Here is a 17669-nt window from a genome sequence, read left to right on the forward strand (position 1 = left end):
GGCTTTATGTGGAAGCAGTTGTCCACGTGGGCGCCATATGTAGTAATAAGAGCGGCGGCGGGGCTGCGTCCCCAACACCCCAGCCGCCTGCCCGGCTAGCTTATGCCCTGAAATAATTACACGGACACTGTATTCTTTTAATCACTGCTTGGCCCATTCCTCTTCTAGGCTAATTCTCACATATTAATTTAGCCCATTTCTAATCATCTGTATGTAGCACCCCAAGGTGCGCTTACCGGGAAGATTCTAGCCTAGTCCATCCTGGGTCGGAGCTTCATCCCCGGAGCAGGGCATGGGGTCTCTCTCAGGCGTCTGCTCCCGAGAGGAGAGCTGCTGAGTCTGACCTCACTTCCTCTTCCTCCCAGCGTTCTGTTCTGTTTACTCCTCCCACCTATCCTCTAACCAATAAAATGGGCCAGGGCAGTGCCTTTATTAGCCAATGACCTTCCTCCATCACTCATGTATGTCTATATTGAGCTTCCCATTTCTGTGTTCTAATCAAAACAGAATAGTGTTATTTGTGGGGCAATCCCTGAAAGAAATATGAATCAGGAAAGCACATTCATACGTTTCTCAAAGATGTCCTTTCTATAAAAGGAAGAGTATTTTGTGTGGATAGGCTTTTACTATCTTGAATTGTTTACAGTATGTTTCTTGAAACAGACTTATTTTATTAAAAACCTAGACTCTATACTTTGGGCATATACCAAAGGAAAGTTAATACCCAGTATATGAAAATTCTTGTATTTTATGCCCTCACTAGCACTTGCTAATTTTAAAATATCATATTAGATAATTAATAGCTGCAGGTATATAAATGAATCCCAGTCCCCTGTCAGACTATAGCAAGTTGTTGTCAGGAATCATGGCAGCTGCAACAGGGCCTCAATGGCAGTGTGGGTCCTGAGTGTCTGGATGCAGCCCAGTGTCCAAGTGTCCCACAGGACATAATGGTGCCAGCAGGCCGGCTATGTGTGTCCTAAGCTTGGTCCTGATGATCAGGTACCCCTTTCCATGGGGGTGGGGAAGGCAGGACCACGGGTTCTCATTCCAACTCCTCTGTGGGGGCATTAGCAGCTACGATGTTATCAGGACTGGTACCCTTCTGCTGAACGTATCAAACCAGATGTTCTGGAAGCCATCTTCCTTGATCCTAATCCTGTGAAAAAACACCGACATGCCATCGACTTCATATTAATACAGGATTGGGTCCTTTCCATAATATAAGGGTCTCTCCACCTTGCTTTAGCAAAGGTCGCCTTGGTGCAAAATCTGTCTGCTGCAGATTGCTCATGAACATCCATATTCAAGAAATTTAGTGTAAAAAGTGCATGACTCAAAGCATTGTGTGGCGATTTTAATTTTCTTGTTTTTATCCTTTTAAGTTGTTTTCAAGAAGCTCCACAATTCCTTTTCACCATTAACAATATATGCAGCTCTTTCATTGGAAGAATCATCTGTAAAATTTAGCATAACATTCTTTAAGGGATCTTTCGCTACAACATTAGGAAAAATAAAGGAATATAGTTGTGAGAATTGCAGCATTGATCAGCTGGGAGAAGATTATTAATCTGACCTTGAAATTGAGCAAATGCAATTACCCAAGAATCACTATTTTAAAATAACCAATCAGTCTGTTGCTTAGTATAAGGAACATTGATCATAGCTGGTTATCTGCTAAAAATACCTCCTAGATTCCATACTGCTCTTCTATGCTAAGCAAGCTAGTGCTCCAGTAAGGGTTTAAAACCATAACTGGTGACATGGAAAGGTACAGCCATGAAAGCGGACTGTTTCGCCATAAAACTGCTATAGGCATAAAATTTGTAGGTAATATACAAGCTGGCCAAAGCTGATCATAATTAATATATTATACTCAGTGTTTCTGTATAGCATACTCTACCTGCTTGAGTACCTGTCTCGCAGCTTCTGTAAGCTTTCTTCTGGAATTTGGGTCACTCACTGCTCCCTTTAAAAATTTTACTTAGTAGCTCAAGGTCTCCCATAAGAGTATTATAATTAAGGTTTTAGCTCTTTTGTGTCTTATTAAAAATTTGTAAACTACCTTTCTAATCCAAGTTGCAAGTCTGCCTAACTGACAGAAAAATGGAAGAAAAAAAGTGTATTCAACAAAATGGTGCTGGTGTAACTGGACATCAACATGCAGAAGAAGGAAAACAGATCCATAGCCATTGCTATGCACAAAACTGAAGTCCAAATGGATCAAAGACCTCAAAAATAAACCAACCATACTGAACCTCATAGAACAGAAAGTAGGAAGTACACTTGAACACATTGGTACTTCCCAAATACCACCCCAGTGGCACAGACACTGAGAGAAACAACTAATAAATGGGATCTCCTATAACTTAGATGCTTCTATAAAGCAAAGGACACAGTCAGCAAGACAAAACAGCAGCCTACAGAATGGGAAAAGATCTTCACGAACTCCATACTGGACAGAGGACTGAATTCCAATATATATATATTTAGAAAGAACTCAAGAAACTAGACATCAAAAGGACAAATAATTCAATAAAAAATGGGGTCCAGACCCAAACAGAGAACCCTCAACAAATGAACCCAAAATGACTGAAAGACACTCAAGAAATGCTCAACATCCATAGCCATCAGAGAAATTCAAATCGAAATAACTCTGAGATTCCATCTTACACCTGTAAGAATGGCCAAGATCAAAAACACTGCTGACAACTTATGCTAGAGAGGTTGTGTGGTAAAGGGAACACTCCTGCATTGCTGGTGGGAGTGCAAGCTGGTACAACCCCTTTGGAGGTCAGTTTGGCAATTTCTCAGAAATCTAGGTAACAACCTACCTCAAGACTCAGCAATATTACTTTTGGGTGCTAAGAAAAATCTTCTCCATTGGCGCACAGAAATCCAGTTAAGCCATATTAAACTGAATTAAAATGTCCATGTTTTTAATAAATGCAGCACTCTTGGGTGACCAAGAGCATGGCAGGGGAGACAAAATTGGGGAGCACATGCAAAACCCGGGACCACGTATTCTTCCTCTGAGTGCCTACTTAAATACCCTGTGGGAGTGGTCCTGGACTTGGCATGATGGGATTTGGAGTCAAGACCAATGCAACTCCCAGGCCAGGGTGCTGGGATGGATGCCAGGGGCTAGGGTGACACTCCCAACTTAACATCACATTCCTGACTCTTTGGATATAGGGGTGACACCCAAACAGGAAAGAATATACCTTCTTCTCAGCACCTCATGGAACCTTGAAAATTGATCACATACTCGGTAACAAAACAACCATCCACAGATACAAAAACATTGTAGTAACCATCTGTGTCTTATCGGATCACCATGAAGTAAAGCTAGAACTTAACAAAAATACTACCCCCAGAAAGTCTACAAACTCATGGAAACTGAGCAGTCAACTACTGAAGCACACCTAGGTCAAGGAAGAAATAAAGAAAGAAGTTAAAGTCTTCCTAGAAGTCAATGAAAATAAAGACGCAACATACCCAAACCTATGGGACACTATGAAAGCAGTGCTAAGAGGAAAGTTCATAGCACTAAGTGCCCACATAAAGAAAATGGAGAAAGCACACATTACAGACTTAACAGCACACCTGAAAATTCTAGAAAAAAAGAAGCAGACTCACCCAGGAGGAGTAGAAGACTGGAAATAATGCTGGTGCTGGGATGGATGCCAGGGGCAAGGGTGATACTCCCAACTTAACATCACATTCCTGACTCTGGATATAGGGGTGGCAGGAAGCTCTCTTTGGAAAAAGGGGCGTAGACTCAAGTCTGGCTACTTCTTGCAGGCATGGGACGACATGGGGGAGGGGAGAGGGGAGAGCTGAAAGTTGGCCTGCTCATGCTCAGCAAAAGGTGTGGATGGAGTGGCATCCAGTTTGCTGTAGTCCTCAGGCAGCTGCTTTATGAGGAGATGCGAAGGCAGGTGGCTAGGAGAAAAAAAATCTTGTTATTATTGGCCCTATGAAATGGGGTTAGCCATGGGATGAGACACAATAGCAGATGAAACCAGATTTTAGTTGCCAAGTGTCCTTGATCCAGAAGGGTTGGCAGGTGTCCTTGAAGTCCCAGGTGAAGTCCCAGGAGCTGGTGCAGGTGCTTTTGATGTTGTTCTGGGAGTACTTTGTAGGTTGGTCTTGGCTTAGGCAGCAGGAGTGACCTGTAAAGTATGCTTGAAACTACTTGGGGTTAGTGTAGCAGTAAAACAATTAAAGGAATTGGGAACCTTGGATTTTACCAGACCTGATTTTGATGTAGCAATGGAACTATTTAGGAACCTGTAAGAGAACTGGATCAGATTTTATGGCAAAAGGCTATTGCTTTAGGTTAAAAGGCATGAACATTTTAGAAGGCAATTAAAGAAAATTGGGAACTCTGAACCTCCGAAGATTGAAACCTGTTCATCCTGTTAAAGAACAGTACCTTGAGTTGTCAAATGCCTTTAGAGAGATATGGGAGGAATAAATGAGCCAAAAATGTGACAGCTTTTTGCTATGCCGGCAATTCCAAATCCTTTCCTTAGTCCTTAGAGAATACCACTTTTATGTATTTATTTTTTACTTTATAAATAATACCATTCAAAATATTCACTTCCTTCACTCTTCCCCCTTCTTTCCTGCTCCCTTACTTACCCTTCCTCCTCCCCTCCATGCCTAAGAGAGGTCAGGGTACCCTGCCCTGTGGGAAGTCCAAGGCCCTCCTCCCTCCATCCAGGCTTAGGAAAGTATGCATCCAAATAGACTAGGATCCCAAAAGGCCAGTACATGCAGTACAGACAAATCCCAGTGCCATTATCATTAGCTTCTCAGTCTACCCCAGTTGTCAGCCACATTCAGAGGGTCCAGTTTGATCCCATGCTTGTTCAGTCCCAGTCCAGCTAGATTTGGAGAGCTCCCATTAGATCAGGCACACTGTCTCAGTGGGTGGACCAACCCCTTGCGGTCCTGACTTCCTTGCTCCTCTTCTCCCTCCTTCGGCTCTTCAACTGGACCTTGGGAGCTCAGTCCAGTACTCCAATGTGGGTCTCTGTCTCAGTTTCCATCCATCGCTGGATGAAGGTTCTATGGTGATATTCAAGATAGTCATAAGTCTGATTACGGGACAAGACCAGTTCAGGCACCCTGTCCTCCACTGCTCAGGGTCCTAGCTGGGGACATCCCCGTGGACACCTGGGAACCCCTCTAGAGTTAAGCTTTTTCCCAACCACAAAATGGCTCCCTTAATTAAGATATCTTCTTTCCTGCTCCCATATCCATCCTTCCTCCCTCTCAACCATCCCACACCCCCAAGCTCTCCCAACACTCCCCTTCTCCCTTCTCTCTATCCCTCTCCCCTTCCCCTTCCCCGACCCTCACCCCCATGCTCCTAACTTTTGCCTTGGAGCTTCTCTGCTTCCAATTTCCAGGAGGATCTATATATGTTTTTCTTTGGGTTCACCTTATTACTTAACTTCTCTAGGATTGCGAACTATAGGCTCAATGTCCTTTGTTTATGGTTAGAATCCGCTAATGAGTGAGTACATACCATATTCATATTTTTGGGTCTGGGTTATTATCTCACTCAGGATAGGAAAATACCAGTTTTAGAAGCAGTGTTTGCCATTAGCTGCTGAGTACGAGAGGCCCAGAGATTTTTCTGTGTGGAAAAGATTTTGTCTACTTGTCTTGGCAGGATGAGCAGATCAGTTCCCCCGGTGAAGCATCCAGAATGTTGGATGGGTAAAAGGCCCCTTTTTTTGCTTCTGTGTGAGTGGCTTTTCTAAACCCAGAGGCAAGGTAAAAGGTCTTCTGTCTTCTTGGAGGAGCCAAAGGGTGCTGCAAAAGCTGGCATGTCTCTGTTAGAAGCTCTATTACTGTTAAAATGCCATAATCTCAGATCTATAAAGGCATTTGAGAACTAGGTATAATTACCTTGTTATTTTATTTTATTTTTTTACTTTATAAATAATACCAATTAAAATTTCCACTTCTTCCCCTCCTCCTACTTCCCTCCCTCTTCCCTATACATGCTCCCCCACCCCCTCCAGCCCTAAGAGAGGGCAAGGCACCCTGCCCTGTGGAACATCCAACGTCCTCCCTGCCTAAACCCAGGCTTAGGAAGGTAGGCATCCAAATAGAATAGGATTCCAAAAAGCCAGTACATACATGATGTAGGTGTGTCTTCTATCTATCTGTTTAATTAATAAAGAAAACTGCTTGGCCTGATAGGTAATAACATAGGTGGGTGGAATAGACAGAACAGAGTGCTGGGAAGAAGGGAAGTAAGGCAGACACGATAAAGATATGACCCAAGATGGATGTAGGCTAGAATCTTCCCAGTAAGCCACCACCTCGTGGTGCTACACACACTAGTAGAAATGGGTTAATCAAGATGTGAGAATTAGCCAATAAGAGACTAGAACTAACGGGCCAGGCAGTGTTTAAAATAATACAATTTGTTTGTTATTTCGGGGATAAAGCTAGCCATGTGGGAGCCGGGCAGGATGAAAATCAGGCCTGCCTGCAGCTCCTTCTACACATACAGTAGAGACGAGTCCCAGTGCCATTATCATTGGCCCCTCAGTCTGCCCCAACTGTCAAACACATTCAGAGGGTCCAGTTTGATCCCATGCTCATTCGTTCCCAGTCCAGCTGGAATTGGTGAGCTCCCATTAGCTCAGGAACACTGTCTCAGTGGGTGGACCAACCCATCGTGGTCCTGACTTCCTTGCTTATCTTCTTCCTCCTTCGGCTCTTCAGCTGGACCTTGGGAGCTCAGTCCAGTGCTCCAATGTGGGTCTCTGTCTCAGTTTCTTGGTAGCAGCAATTTCTTGGGTCTGCTCTGCTTGCTAGAGGCAAGCAAGTGCTCTCATCTAAGAGAGGCTTCCTGACTCAGCTTTAGCTGAAAAACCCTGCAGCTATTTTATTTTTTATTTATTTTTTTTAGTTTTTTTTATTGTGAAAAGAAGAAAAAAAACATAAACAAAAAACAAGTTTCCACCTCCTCCCAGCCTCCCATTTCCCTTCCCCTCCTCCCACCCTTCTCCCCCTCCTCCCACCCTTCTCCCCCTCCTCCCACCCTTCTCCCCCTCCCCCCACTCCTCTCCCCCTCCCTCTCCAGTCCACAGAGCAGTCCGGGTTCCCTGCCCTGTGTTAAGTCCTAGGTCCTCTCCGTCCATATCTAGGAAGGTGAACATGGCTAGGCTCCCACAAAGCCGGCACATTAAGTAGGATCAAAACCCCCTGCCATTGTCCTTGGTGTTTCATCAGCCCTCATTGTTCGCCATGTTCAGAGAGTCCGGTTTTATCCCATGCTTTTTCGGTCACAGTCCAGCTGGCCTTGGTGAGCTCCCCGTAGATCAGCTCCTCTGTCTCAGTGGGTGGATGCACGCCTCATGGTCCCGAATTCTTTGCTCATGTTCTCCCTCCTTCTGCTCCTCCTTGGGACCTTGGGAGCTCAATCCAGTGCTCCTGTGTGGGTCTCTGTCTCTATCTCTATCCATCACCAGATGAAGATTCTATGATGATATGCAAGATATTCGTCAGTATTGCTCTATGATACGGTCATTTCAGGTTCCCAATCCTCAGCTGCTCAAGGAACTAACTGGGAACCTCATCTTGGGCACTAGGGAGCCCCTCTAGGGTCAAGTCGCTTACCCACCCTAAAGTGGCTCCCTTAACTAAGAATTGTGGTTCCGTGCTCCCCTATCCACCTTTCCTTTATCCCAATTCTCCCGTTTCCCAGGTCCCCCCTCCTTCCCTTCTACCTTTTCTCTCCCTATCTCCCCTTACCCCCATCCCACCCCCCCCCAAGATCCCATTTTCTCCCCGGAAATTTGGTCTACTTCCCTTAGCGAAGAGGACAACTATATGTTTTTCCTTCGGTTCACCTTCTTCCTTAGCTTCTTTAGGTTCACCTATTGTAGACTCCGTGGTCCTTATTTATGGCTAGAAACCAATTATGAGTGAGTACATCCCATATTCATCTTTTTGGGTCTGGGACACCTCACTCAGGATAGTGTTTTCTATTTCCATCCATTTGCATGCAAAATTCGAGAAGTCATTGTTTTTTACCGCAGCGTAGTACTCTACTGTGTATATATTCCATACTTTCTTCATCCATTCTTCCATTGAAGGGCATCTAGGTTGTTTCCAGGTTCTGGCTATTACAAATAATACTGCTATGAACATAGTTGAACAAATGCTTTTGTCATTTGATAGAGCATCTCTTGGGTATATTCCCAAGAGTGGTATTGCTGGGTCCAGGGGTAAGTTGATCCCGAATTTCCTGAGAAACTGAAACACTGACTTCCACAGTGGTTGCACAAGATTGCATTCCCACCAGCAATGGATGAGGGTACCCGTTCTTCCACAGCCTCTCCAGCAAAGGTTATCCTTGGTGTTTTTGAGTTTAGCCATTCTGACAGGTGTAAGATGATATCTCAAAGTTGTTTTGATTTGCATTTCCCTGATTGCTAAGGAAGTTGAGCACGACCTTAAGTGTCTTTTGGCCATTTGAACTTCTTCTGTTGAGAATTCTCTGTTCAGTTCAGTGCCCCATTTTTTAATTGGGTTAATTAGCATTTTAAAGTCTAGTTTCTTGAGTTCTCTCTATATTTTGGAGATCAGACCTTTGTCTGTTGCGGGGTTGGTGAAGATCTTCTCCCAGTCAGTAGGTTGCCTTTGTGTCTTAGTGACAGTGTCCTTTGCTTTAGAAGCTTCTCAGTTTAAGTAGGTCCCATTTATTCAGTGTTGCCCTTAATGTCTGTGCCTGCAGCTATTTTAAGAGGTCTTGCCACGAAACACTTAAACGGTATTGATGAAAAGCTGAATGCATACCTTTTGGTTTTCAGTCATAGCAGGAAAAAAGCTGCGCTGTTTTAAAATGCCAGGTTTCTGGCCTGTCCTGCCAGGGCAAACTCTGACTCTTTCAGGCAGTCGATCTGACTACAGAGCTTTTGAGTGTGGTTTCTGAGTACAATGCTGCAGCTTGCTTGCTGGCAGGGACCTTGAAACACTATAGATTGTGGCAATACAAATGGCTCCAGCAAGTACCTCTGCCCTGAGGCTGGAAAGCTGGGGCATGGGCTGGATTCAGCCATCAAAGCCATGGCTTTAATCCTCTCCTTAGTCTCATGTAGTTAGAGAAAGAGAGATATAGAGTAAAGAGAGATTCAAAGGCTAAGACAACCTCTAAATGGTTTATAGTGTGTTAAAAATATATGCAGCCTAAAAGTTAAAGTTCTTAAAGTAAAAAACAACAAAAAAAAAGAGAGTAGTTGGGTGTGGTAGTACACACCTTTAATCCCAACACTTGGGAGGGAGAGGTAGATTGACCTATGTGACTTCAAGGGGCAGAGGTAGATTGACCTCTGTGACTTCAAGGTGTGGTAGCACACACTTTTAATCCCAGCACTGAGGAGGCAGAGACAGATGGACCTCTGTGAGTTCAAGGACAGCCTGATCTACAGAGTTATTCAAGGGCAAAGATGTACAGAGAACCTGTCTCAAAAAATAAAAGTAAAAATAAACGAAATAGAGGTTAAAATAAAGCTGCACAAAGATGGAAAATACACAGAGAATCTTGATACTGTATGGTATTATGGTCTCTTTGAATTGTTTGAATGCTGAGGAAGGAGCAACAACTGCTAAAAGATATTTGTTTATAAATGCTACTGAACTAATCCCAGAAAATAGGTTGACTTCAAAATTTGGATCTAAGGTTATGATGCTTTGGAAAAGTTCTTCTTTTGTTTCCACAGGGGATGAGAACCTGTGGATTGCCTCTATCACAATATGGTATGATAGACCACGTCCTCCTGAAAGGTTGCTGTGAACATCCTTAGAAAATTACTTCACCCAACAGGTTAGACCATGAAAGACCTAATTAACAGCACTCCTATACACCAGGAAGAAGCTTGGAGAGAAATAACTATGTCCATATTCCCAGATATTGTTTATAAATATTCTTTTACATTTAAAGGGGGATATTATATAGATATGAATAATTTGCATTGGTATGGATTTTAAGGTCAATTTTGTTACATGTATGTGTATTTCTGATCTTGATTAAGGTATTGTGATTATGTAGTTCATTTAAAAATTTAATGTATAATTAGGAAATATAAGTTGTTAATGTATAATCATCAATATTGTCAAGCTTGTAGTTATGTTAGATTTTCTAGATATGTAGATATATATTTCAGTTAGATAGGCATTCTTCATATCTTTCAAAGACTACAGAATATGGCATTTAATGTTTTAATAACTTAGGGCTTTTCATGACAGTGAGACACATCTGCTCCTGGCAACACCAATCTACTTCAAGAGGAAGATGGGCATTGAAGAGGCTCCTGTGGAGTTGGTTAGCCATTTGGGCAAGAAGCTGCACTTGCCTGGATTGTTGCGTAAACTGGACACAGAGAACACTCAGAGAGAGGACTGCTGAACTTGCCTAAAGTTGAGATGGTCTTTCGGGGTTCCTGATTCATGGAAGAGTCAGCGAGACATTCTGTAGGACACAACTGTCTTTGGAATTTCCTGCTTCATGGAAATGTCTGCTGGATACTATGGGCCTGTAGGCCAAAGATGGATGCCCCAACAGTACAGAGGAACTTTGGGTGATTGTCGAGGCAGCGAGATATCTCTGTCATTTCTAGAGTTTTGGAAGTTGCTTACTTCTTGTTTACTTAGATAACATTTTATCCTTCTGGAGTCTTTGATGGAGTTGAAGAATGCTTAGTTATAGTTATAGTTTTCTATTATTATGATAAAAATAAAATAGATAAAAATATTGTAACTGTAATTATTGATTGATAACTGTTTTCTTATATGTAATTTTACTGTGTTAAAGTGAAAGCCTTTCTTTTTTTATTTTTTGTTAACTTTATTTATTTATTTGTTTGTTTTTGTTGAAAAAAATTGCTGCCTCTTCTCCTCCTCCATTTCCCTCCCCATTCTCCCACTCCTCTCCCCCTCCCCCCACACCATTCCCCCTCCCTCTCCAGTGTGAAGAGCAGTCCGGATTCCCTACCCTGTGGGAAGTCCAAGGTCCTCCCCCCCCCTCCGTTCAGGTCCAGGAAGGTGAGCATCCAAACAGGCCAGGCTCCCACAAAGCCAGTTCATGCAGTAGGATCGAAACCATAGTGCCATTGTCCTTGGCTTCTCATCAGCCTTCATTTTCCGCCATGTTCAGAGAGTCCGGTTTGATCTCATGCTCCATTATCCAGCTGGCCTTGGTGCGCTCCCATTATATCAGAGGGTGGGCGCACCCCTCGCGGTCCTGACTTCCTTGCTCATGTTCTCCCTCCTTCTGCTCTTCATTGGGACCTTGGGAGCTCAGTCCAATGCTCCAGTGTGGGTCTCTGTCTCTATCTCCATCCATCGCCAGATGAAGGTTCGAAGGTGATATGTAAGATATTCATATCCTATATGGCTATAGGATAGGGTCATTTCAGGTTCCCTCTCCTCAGTTGCCCAAGGTACTAGCTGGGGACATCTCCCTGGACACCTGCGAGCCCCTCTAGAGTCAAGTCTCTTGCCAATCCTAAGATGGCTCCCTTAATTTGGATATATACTTCCCTGCTCCCATATCCTCCCTTCCTTTATCCCAACCATCCCATTCCCCCAAGCTCTCCCCATCCTCCCCTTCTCACTCTTATCACCCCATTTTCCCTTACCCCCATCCTACCTCACCCCCAAGTTTCCAGTATTTGCCCGGCAATCTTGTCTACTTCCCATATCCAGGCTGATGACTATATGTTTTTCTTTGGGTTCACCTTCTTATTTGATTTCTCTAGGATCACGAATTATAGGCTCAATATCCTTTATTTATGGCTAGAAACCAATTATGAGTGAGTACATCCCATGTTTATCTTTTTGGGTCTGGGTTACCTCACTCAGGATAATGTTTTCTATTTCCATCCATTTGCATGCAAAATTCACAATGTCATTGTTTTTTACCCTTGAGTAGTACTCTATCTTAATCCATTCTTCCATTGAAGGGCATCTAGGTTGTTTCCAGGTTCTGGCTATTACAAATAGTGCTGCTATGAACATAGTTGAACAAATGCTTTTGTCATATGATAGGGCATCTCTTGGATATATTCCCAAGAGTGGTATTACTGGGTGTTGGGGTAGGTTGATCCCGAATTTCCTGCGAAAGTGCCACACTGCTTTCCATAGTGGTTGCACAAGTTTGCATTCCCACCAGCAATGGATGAGGGTACCCTTTACTCCACAACCTCTCCAGAAAAAGCTATCATTGGTGTTTTTGATTTTAGCCATTCTGACAGTTGTAAGATGATATCTCAAAGTTGTTTTGATTTGCATTTCCCTGATCGCTAAGGAGGTTGAGCATGAGCTTAAGTGTCTTTTGGTCATTTTAATTTCCTCTGTTTAGAATTCTCTGTTCAGTTCAGTGCCCCATTTTTTAATTGGGTTAATTAGCATTTTAAAGTCTAGTTTCTTGAGTTCTTTATATATTTTGGAGATCAGACCTTTGTCTGTTGCAGAATTGGTGAAGATCTTCTCGCAGTCAGTGGGTTGCCTTTTTGTTTTAGTGACAGTGTCCTTTGCTTTACAGAAGCTTCTCAGTTTCAGGAGGTCCCATTTATTCAATGTTGTCCTTAATGTCTATGCTGCTGGGGTTATATGTAGGAAGTGGTCTCCTGTGCCCATATGTTGTAGAGTGCTTCACACTTTCTCTTCTGTCAGGTTCAGTGTATTCACACTGATATTGAGGTCTTTAATCCATTTGGACTTGAGTTTTGTGCATTGTCATAGATATGGATCTATTTTCATTCTTCTACAGGTTGACAACCAGTTCTGCTAGCGCCATTTGTTTAAGATGCTTTCTTTCTTCCATTGTATACTTTTAGCTCCTTTATCAAAAATCAGGTGTTCATAGGTGTGTGGGTTAAAATCCAGGTCTTCTACTCAATTCCATTGGTCGACTTCTCTGTTTTTATGCCAATACCAAGCTGTTTTCAATACTAAAGCTCTGTAATAGAGTTTGAAGTAAGGGATAGTAATGCCTCCAGAAGTTCCTTTATTGTATAAGATTGTTTTGGCTATCCTGGGTTTTTTGTTTTTCCATATAAAGTTGATTATTGTCCTCTCAAGATCTGTGAATTATTTTGATGGGATTTTAATTAGGATTGCATTGAATGTATAAATATTTTTCCATAAAATTGCCATTTTTCCTATGTTGATCCTCCCAATCCAAGAGCAAGGGAGATCCTTCCATTTTCTGGTATCCTCCTCAATTTCTTTCTTCAAAGACTTAAAGTTCTTGTCAAGTAGATCCTCACTTCCTTGATTAGTGTCACCTCAAGATACTTTATGTTATTTGTGGCTATCGTGAAAGGTGATCCTTCTTTTATTTCCCTCTCTGCTTCCTTATCCTTTGTGTATAGGAGGGCAACTGATTTTTTGGAGTTGATCTTGTATCCTGCCACATTACTAAAGGTGTTTATCAGCTGCAGGAGTTCTTTGGTGGAATTTTTGGGGCCGCTTATGTACACTATCATATCATCTGCAAATAACGGAAGTTTAACTTCTTCCTTTCCAATTCGAATCACCTTGATCCCCTTATGTTGTCTTTTTGCTATTGCTAGAACTTCAAGCATTACATTGAAGAGGTATGGAGAGAGTGGACAACTTTGTTGTGTTACTGGTTTTAATGGGATGGCTGTGAGTTTCTCTCCATTTAATTTGATGTTAGCTGTCGGCTTGCTGTAAATAGCTTTTATTATATTTAGGTATGACCTTCGTATTTCTAATCTTTCCAAGACCTCTATCATAAAGGGATGTTGAATTTTGTCAAATGCTTTTTCAGCATCTAATGAAATGATCTTATGGTTTTTCTCTTTCAGTTTATTCATATGATGGATTACATTGATAGATCTTCAGATGTTGAACCAGCCCTGCATCCCTGGGATGATGCCTACTTGATCATAATGGATAATTTTTCTAATGTGTTCTTTGATTCAGTTTGCCAGTAGTTTATTGAGGATTTTCTTCATTACCTCCATTTCATTCTTCACGTCTTTAACTGTTTCCTTTACCTGTTTGATTGCCTTTTATTGTTTCTCTTGTTTTTTTTTTTTGGTATCTTTTGGAGATTTATTCATTTCCTCTATCTTTTTGTTTGTCATCTCTATTTCTTTATGGCAGTTTTTCACCTCCTGTTTAATGTCCTCTATTATTTCCATATAATTCAGTTTAGAGTCGATTTCTTCTATTTCTTCTGGAGTAGGGTGTACAATTCTTCTTATTTCGGGATCCCTGGATTCTGGTGATGTCATGTTGCCTTTCAGGTTGTTGGAAGAGTTCTTGCATTGGTGCCTGCCCATCTCTTCCTTCAAATGGAGGCAGGAGAGTGATGGAGGAAGGTCATTGGTTAAGTAATAAATAAACTGCTTAGCCCTCATAGGTTAAAACATAGGTGGGTGGAGTAAACAGAACAAAATGCTGGGTGGAAAAGGAAGTAAGCTCAGAGAGACGCCATGCTCCCCCTCTGCCGGGTAGACGCAATAGCTCTGCTCCCGTGCACACGCGATGAAGCTCCGACCCAGGATGGACATAGGCTAGAATCTTCCCGGTACGCGTACCTAGCGGTGCTACACAAATGATTAAAAATGGGCTGAATTAATATGTGAGAATTAGCCTGAAAGGGCTTGAGCTAAAGGGCCAAGCAGTGTTTAAATGAATACAATTTGTGTGTTGTTATTTCAGGCATAAGCTAGCCAGGCGATGGGGGTGCTGGGGACGCAGCCCCGCCGCTCTTACTACAACAGGAGAGGCCTGGTGTCTTTGTCCAGTCGTTGCTGTGACTGACTCTGGGTGGATCTCCTCAGTGTAGAAGCAGGAACCGTTCCCATCCAGATGGAACCGTTCCCATCCAGATGGAACTCTTCAACACTGAAAAAGGGATGCCTTTATCCCAATGAGCCAAGGACAAAAGGAAGAACATTGGGGGCAGGGCGGGGTCGAGTAGCACACAGGAGACCCTGCAGCAGAAGCTGAAGGTGCCTGTGCTCTCTTGCAGCGGACCTTGAGGCCTGCCTGGTAGGCAGGCACTCACCGCTCTGGGTGGGTAGCCTTAGTGTAGGCGCGGGAAACTGTTCTTTAGCAAAGGACCTAGCAGACAGCAGGGCAGGCTTGGGGGGGGGCTGGGGGCTGGGTCGTGTGTAAGAAAGACAGCCCTGCAGCAGGAGCTGGAGGAGGGCGGTTTGTGGTCTCTTCCTAGACAGTCCGCCCCTGGATAGCACACACTTACCCATCCAAATGGAACTCCTCAGCATCGAAACAGGGATGCCTGGTAGCCCAATCATTTCTTTTTTTTTTTTAAACAGGAAAAGTGGAAATGATGTAGGTGGGTCTTCTTTCTATGTGTTGCTTTCATTGGTTAATTAATAAAGAAATTGCTTGACCTGATAGGTCAGAACATAGGTGGGTGGAAAAGACAGAACAGAATGCTGGGAGAAAGAAGGCAGTGAGACTGATGCCATGATTCTTCGACCCGAGACAGATGTAGGCTAGTATCTTTCTGGTAAGCCATCACCTTGTGGTGCTACACAGATTATTAGAAATGAGTTAACAAGATGTGAGAGTTAGCCAATAAGAGGTTAGATATAATGGGCCAGGCAGTGTTTAAACGAATACAGTTTGTGTGTTGTTATTTCGGGTGTAAAGCTAGCTGTGCAGGAGCCAGGCAGGACAAAAAGCAGGCCTGTTCACTCCTCACTACACCCTGTCTTCTGGGAAGTCCAAGGCCCCCCCCCCCCCCCCCGTCCATCCAGGTCTAGGAAGATTTACATCCAAACAGATCAGGCTCCCCAAAAGCCAGTATATGCAGTAGAATCAAAATCCAATATCATTATCATAGGCTTCTCAGTCTGTCCTCATTGTTAGACACATTCAGAGAGTCCAGTTTGATCACATGCTCATTCACACCCAGTCTAACTATATTTGGTGAGCTCCCATTAGATCTGTTCCACTGTCTCTGTGGGTGGACGCACCCCTCACAGTTCTGACTTCCTCATTTTTTCCCTCCTTCTGCTCTTCATCTGGGCTTTGGGAGCTCAGTCCAGTGCTCCAGTGTGGGTCTCTGTCTCTATATCCACCCCTTGCCAGATGAAGCTTCTATAGTGATATGCAAGGTAATCGTCAGTGTGGCTATGGGACAAGGCCAGTTCAGGTGCCCTCTCCTCTGCTGCCCAAGGACCTAGCTGAGGAAATCCCCTTGGACACCTGGTAACCCCTCTAGAACCAAGACTCTTGCCAACCCTAAAATGGCTCCCTCAGTTAAGATATCTTCTTCCCTTCTCCCATATCGACCCTTCCTCCATGTCAATCATCCCATTCCCCCAAGCTCTCCCCAATCTTCTCCTTTGTCCTCTCTTCCCATCTCCCTTTCCACCCAACCCACACTTATCCCCCTGCTCCCAACTTTTGCCCGGCGATCTTGTCTACTTCCAATATCCATGAGTATAAATATATGTGTTTCTTTGGGTTCACCTTCTTATTTAGCTTCTCTAGGATCATGAACTATAGGTTCAATGTCCTTTGTTTATATCTAGAATCCACTTATAAGTGAGTACATACCATATTCCACCTTTTGGGTCTGGGTTATTTCACTCAGTAAAGTGTTTTCTATTTTTATCCATTTGCCCACAAAATTCAAGATGTCGTTGTTTTTTTACCGCTGAGTAGAACTCTAAAGTTTATATGTGCCACACCTTCTTCATTAATTCTTCTGTTGAGTGGCACCTAGGTTTTTTTCCATGTTCTGGCTATTACAAATAGTGCTGCTATGAACATAGTTGAACAAATGCTCTTGTAGTATGATAGGGCATCTCTTGGGTATATTCCCAAGAGTAGAATTGCTGGATCCTGACTCCCATTTCCCGAGAAAATGCCACCCTGATTACCAAAGTGTTTGCACAAGGTTGCATTCCCACCAATGGATGAGTGTTCCCCTTACTCCGCATCCTTTCCAGCATAGGCTATCATTGGTGTTTTTGATTGTAGTCATTCTGACAGGTGTAATATGGTATCTCAAAGTTGTTTTTATTTGCATTTTCCTGATCGCTAAGGAGGTTGAGCATGACCTTAAGTGTCTTTTGGCCATTTGAACTTCTTCTGTTGAGAATTCTCTGTTCAGTGCAGTACCCCATTTTTTAATTGGGTTAATTAGAGTTTTAATGTCTAGTTTCTTGAGTTCTTTATATATTTCGGAGATCAGACCTTTATCTGATGTGGGGTTTATGAAGATCTCCCATTCAGTAGGTTTCCTTTTTTGTCTTAGTGACAGTGTCCTTTGCCTTACAGAAGCTCTCAGTTTCTGGAGGTCCCATTTATTCATTGTTGCTCTTATTGTCTATGCTACTGGGATTATACATAGGAAGTGGTCTCCTGCGCCCATATGTTGCAGACTACTTCCCACTTTCTCTTTTATCAGGTTCAGTGTGGTCAGATTTATATTGAGGTCTTTAATCCATTTGGACTTGAATTTTGTGCGTGGTGATAGATATGGATCTATTTTCATTCTTCTACAGGTTGACATCTAGTTATGCCAGCATCATTTCTTAAAGATTCTTTCTTCCATTGCATAATTTTAGCTCCTTTGTCGAAAATCAGGTGTTCATAGGTTTCTGGTTTAATATCCGGGT

The 17669-nt window shown here is 43.0% G+C and overlaps 2 protein-coding genes across 15 annotated transcripts in view; both read left to right on the plus strand.

The window, feature by feature from the left end:
• Positions 1-17669, plus strand: part of LOC121445005 (protein FAM104A-like) — a 120435-nt gene that overhangs the window by 12583 nt on the left and 90183 nt on the right. Inside the window, exon 2 of one of the 12 annotated variants that reach the window (XR_005973858.1) lies at positions 9736-9789. The exons of 10 other annotated variants lie outside the window; for them this stretch is intronic. The gene's annotated coding sequence lies outside the window, so the exon portion shown is untranslated. Of the gene's footprint in view, positions 1-9735; positions 9790-10281; positions 10399-17669 lie in introns of those variants that run through there. One more of the 12 variants, XR_005973857.1, reaches the window with a different exon arrangement.
• LOC121445004 (protein FAM156A/FAM156B-like) overlaps positions 1-17669 on the plus strand; it is an 85934-nt gene that overhangs the window by 12538 nt on the left and 55727 nt on the right. The gene's annotated exons all lie outside the window — the stretch shown is intronic.

Source organism: Microtus oregoni, unplaced genomic scaffold (assembly GCF_018167655.1).
Source record: "Microtus oregoni isolate MIOR12 unplaced genomic scaffold, Mior012 000153F_000, whole genome shotgun sequence".
In the NCBI taxonomy this organism is placed as follows: Eukaryota; Metazoa; Chordata; class Mammalia; order Rodentia; family Cricetidae; genus Microtus; species Microtus oregoni.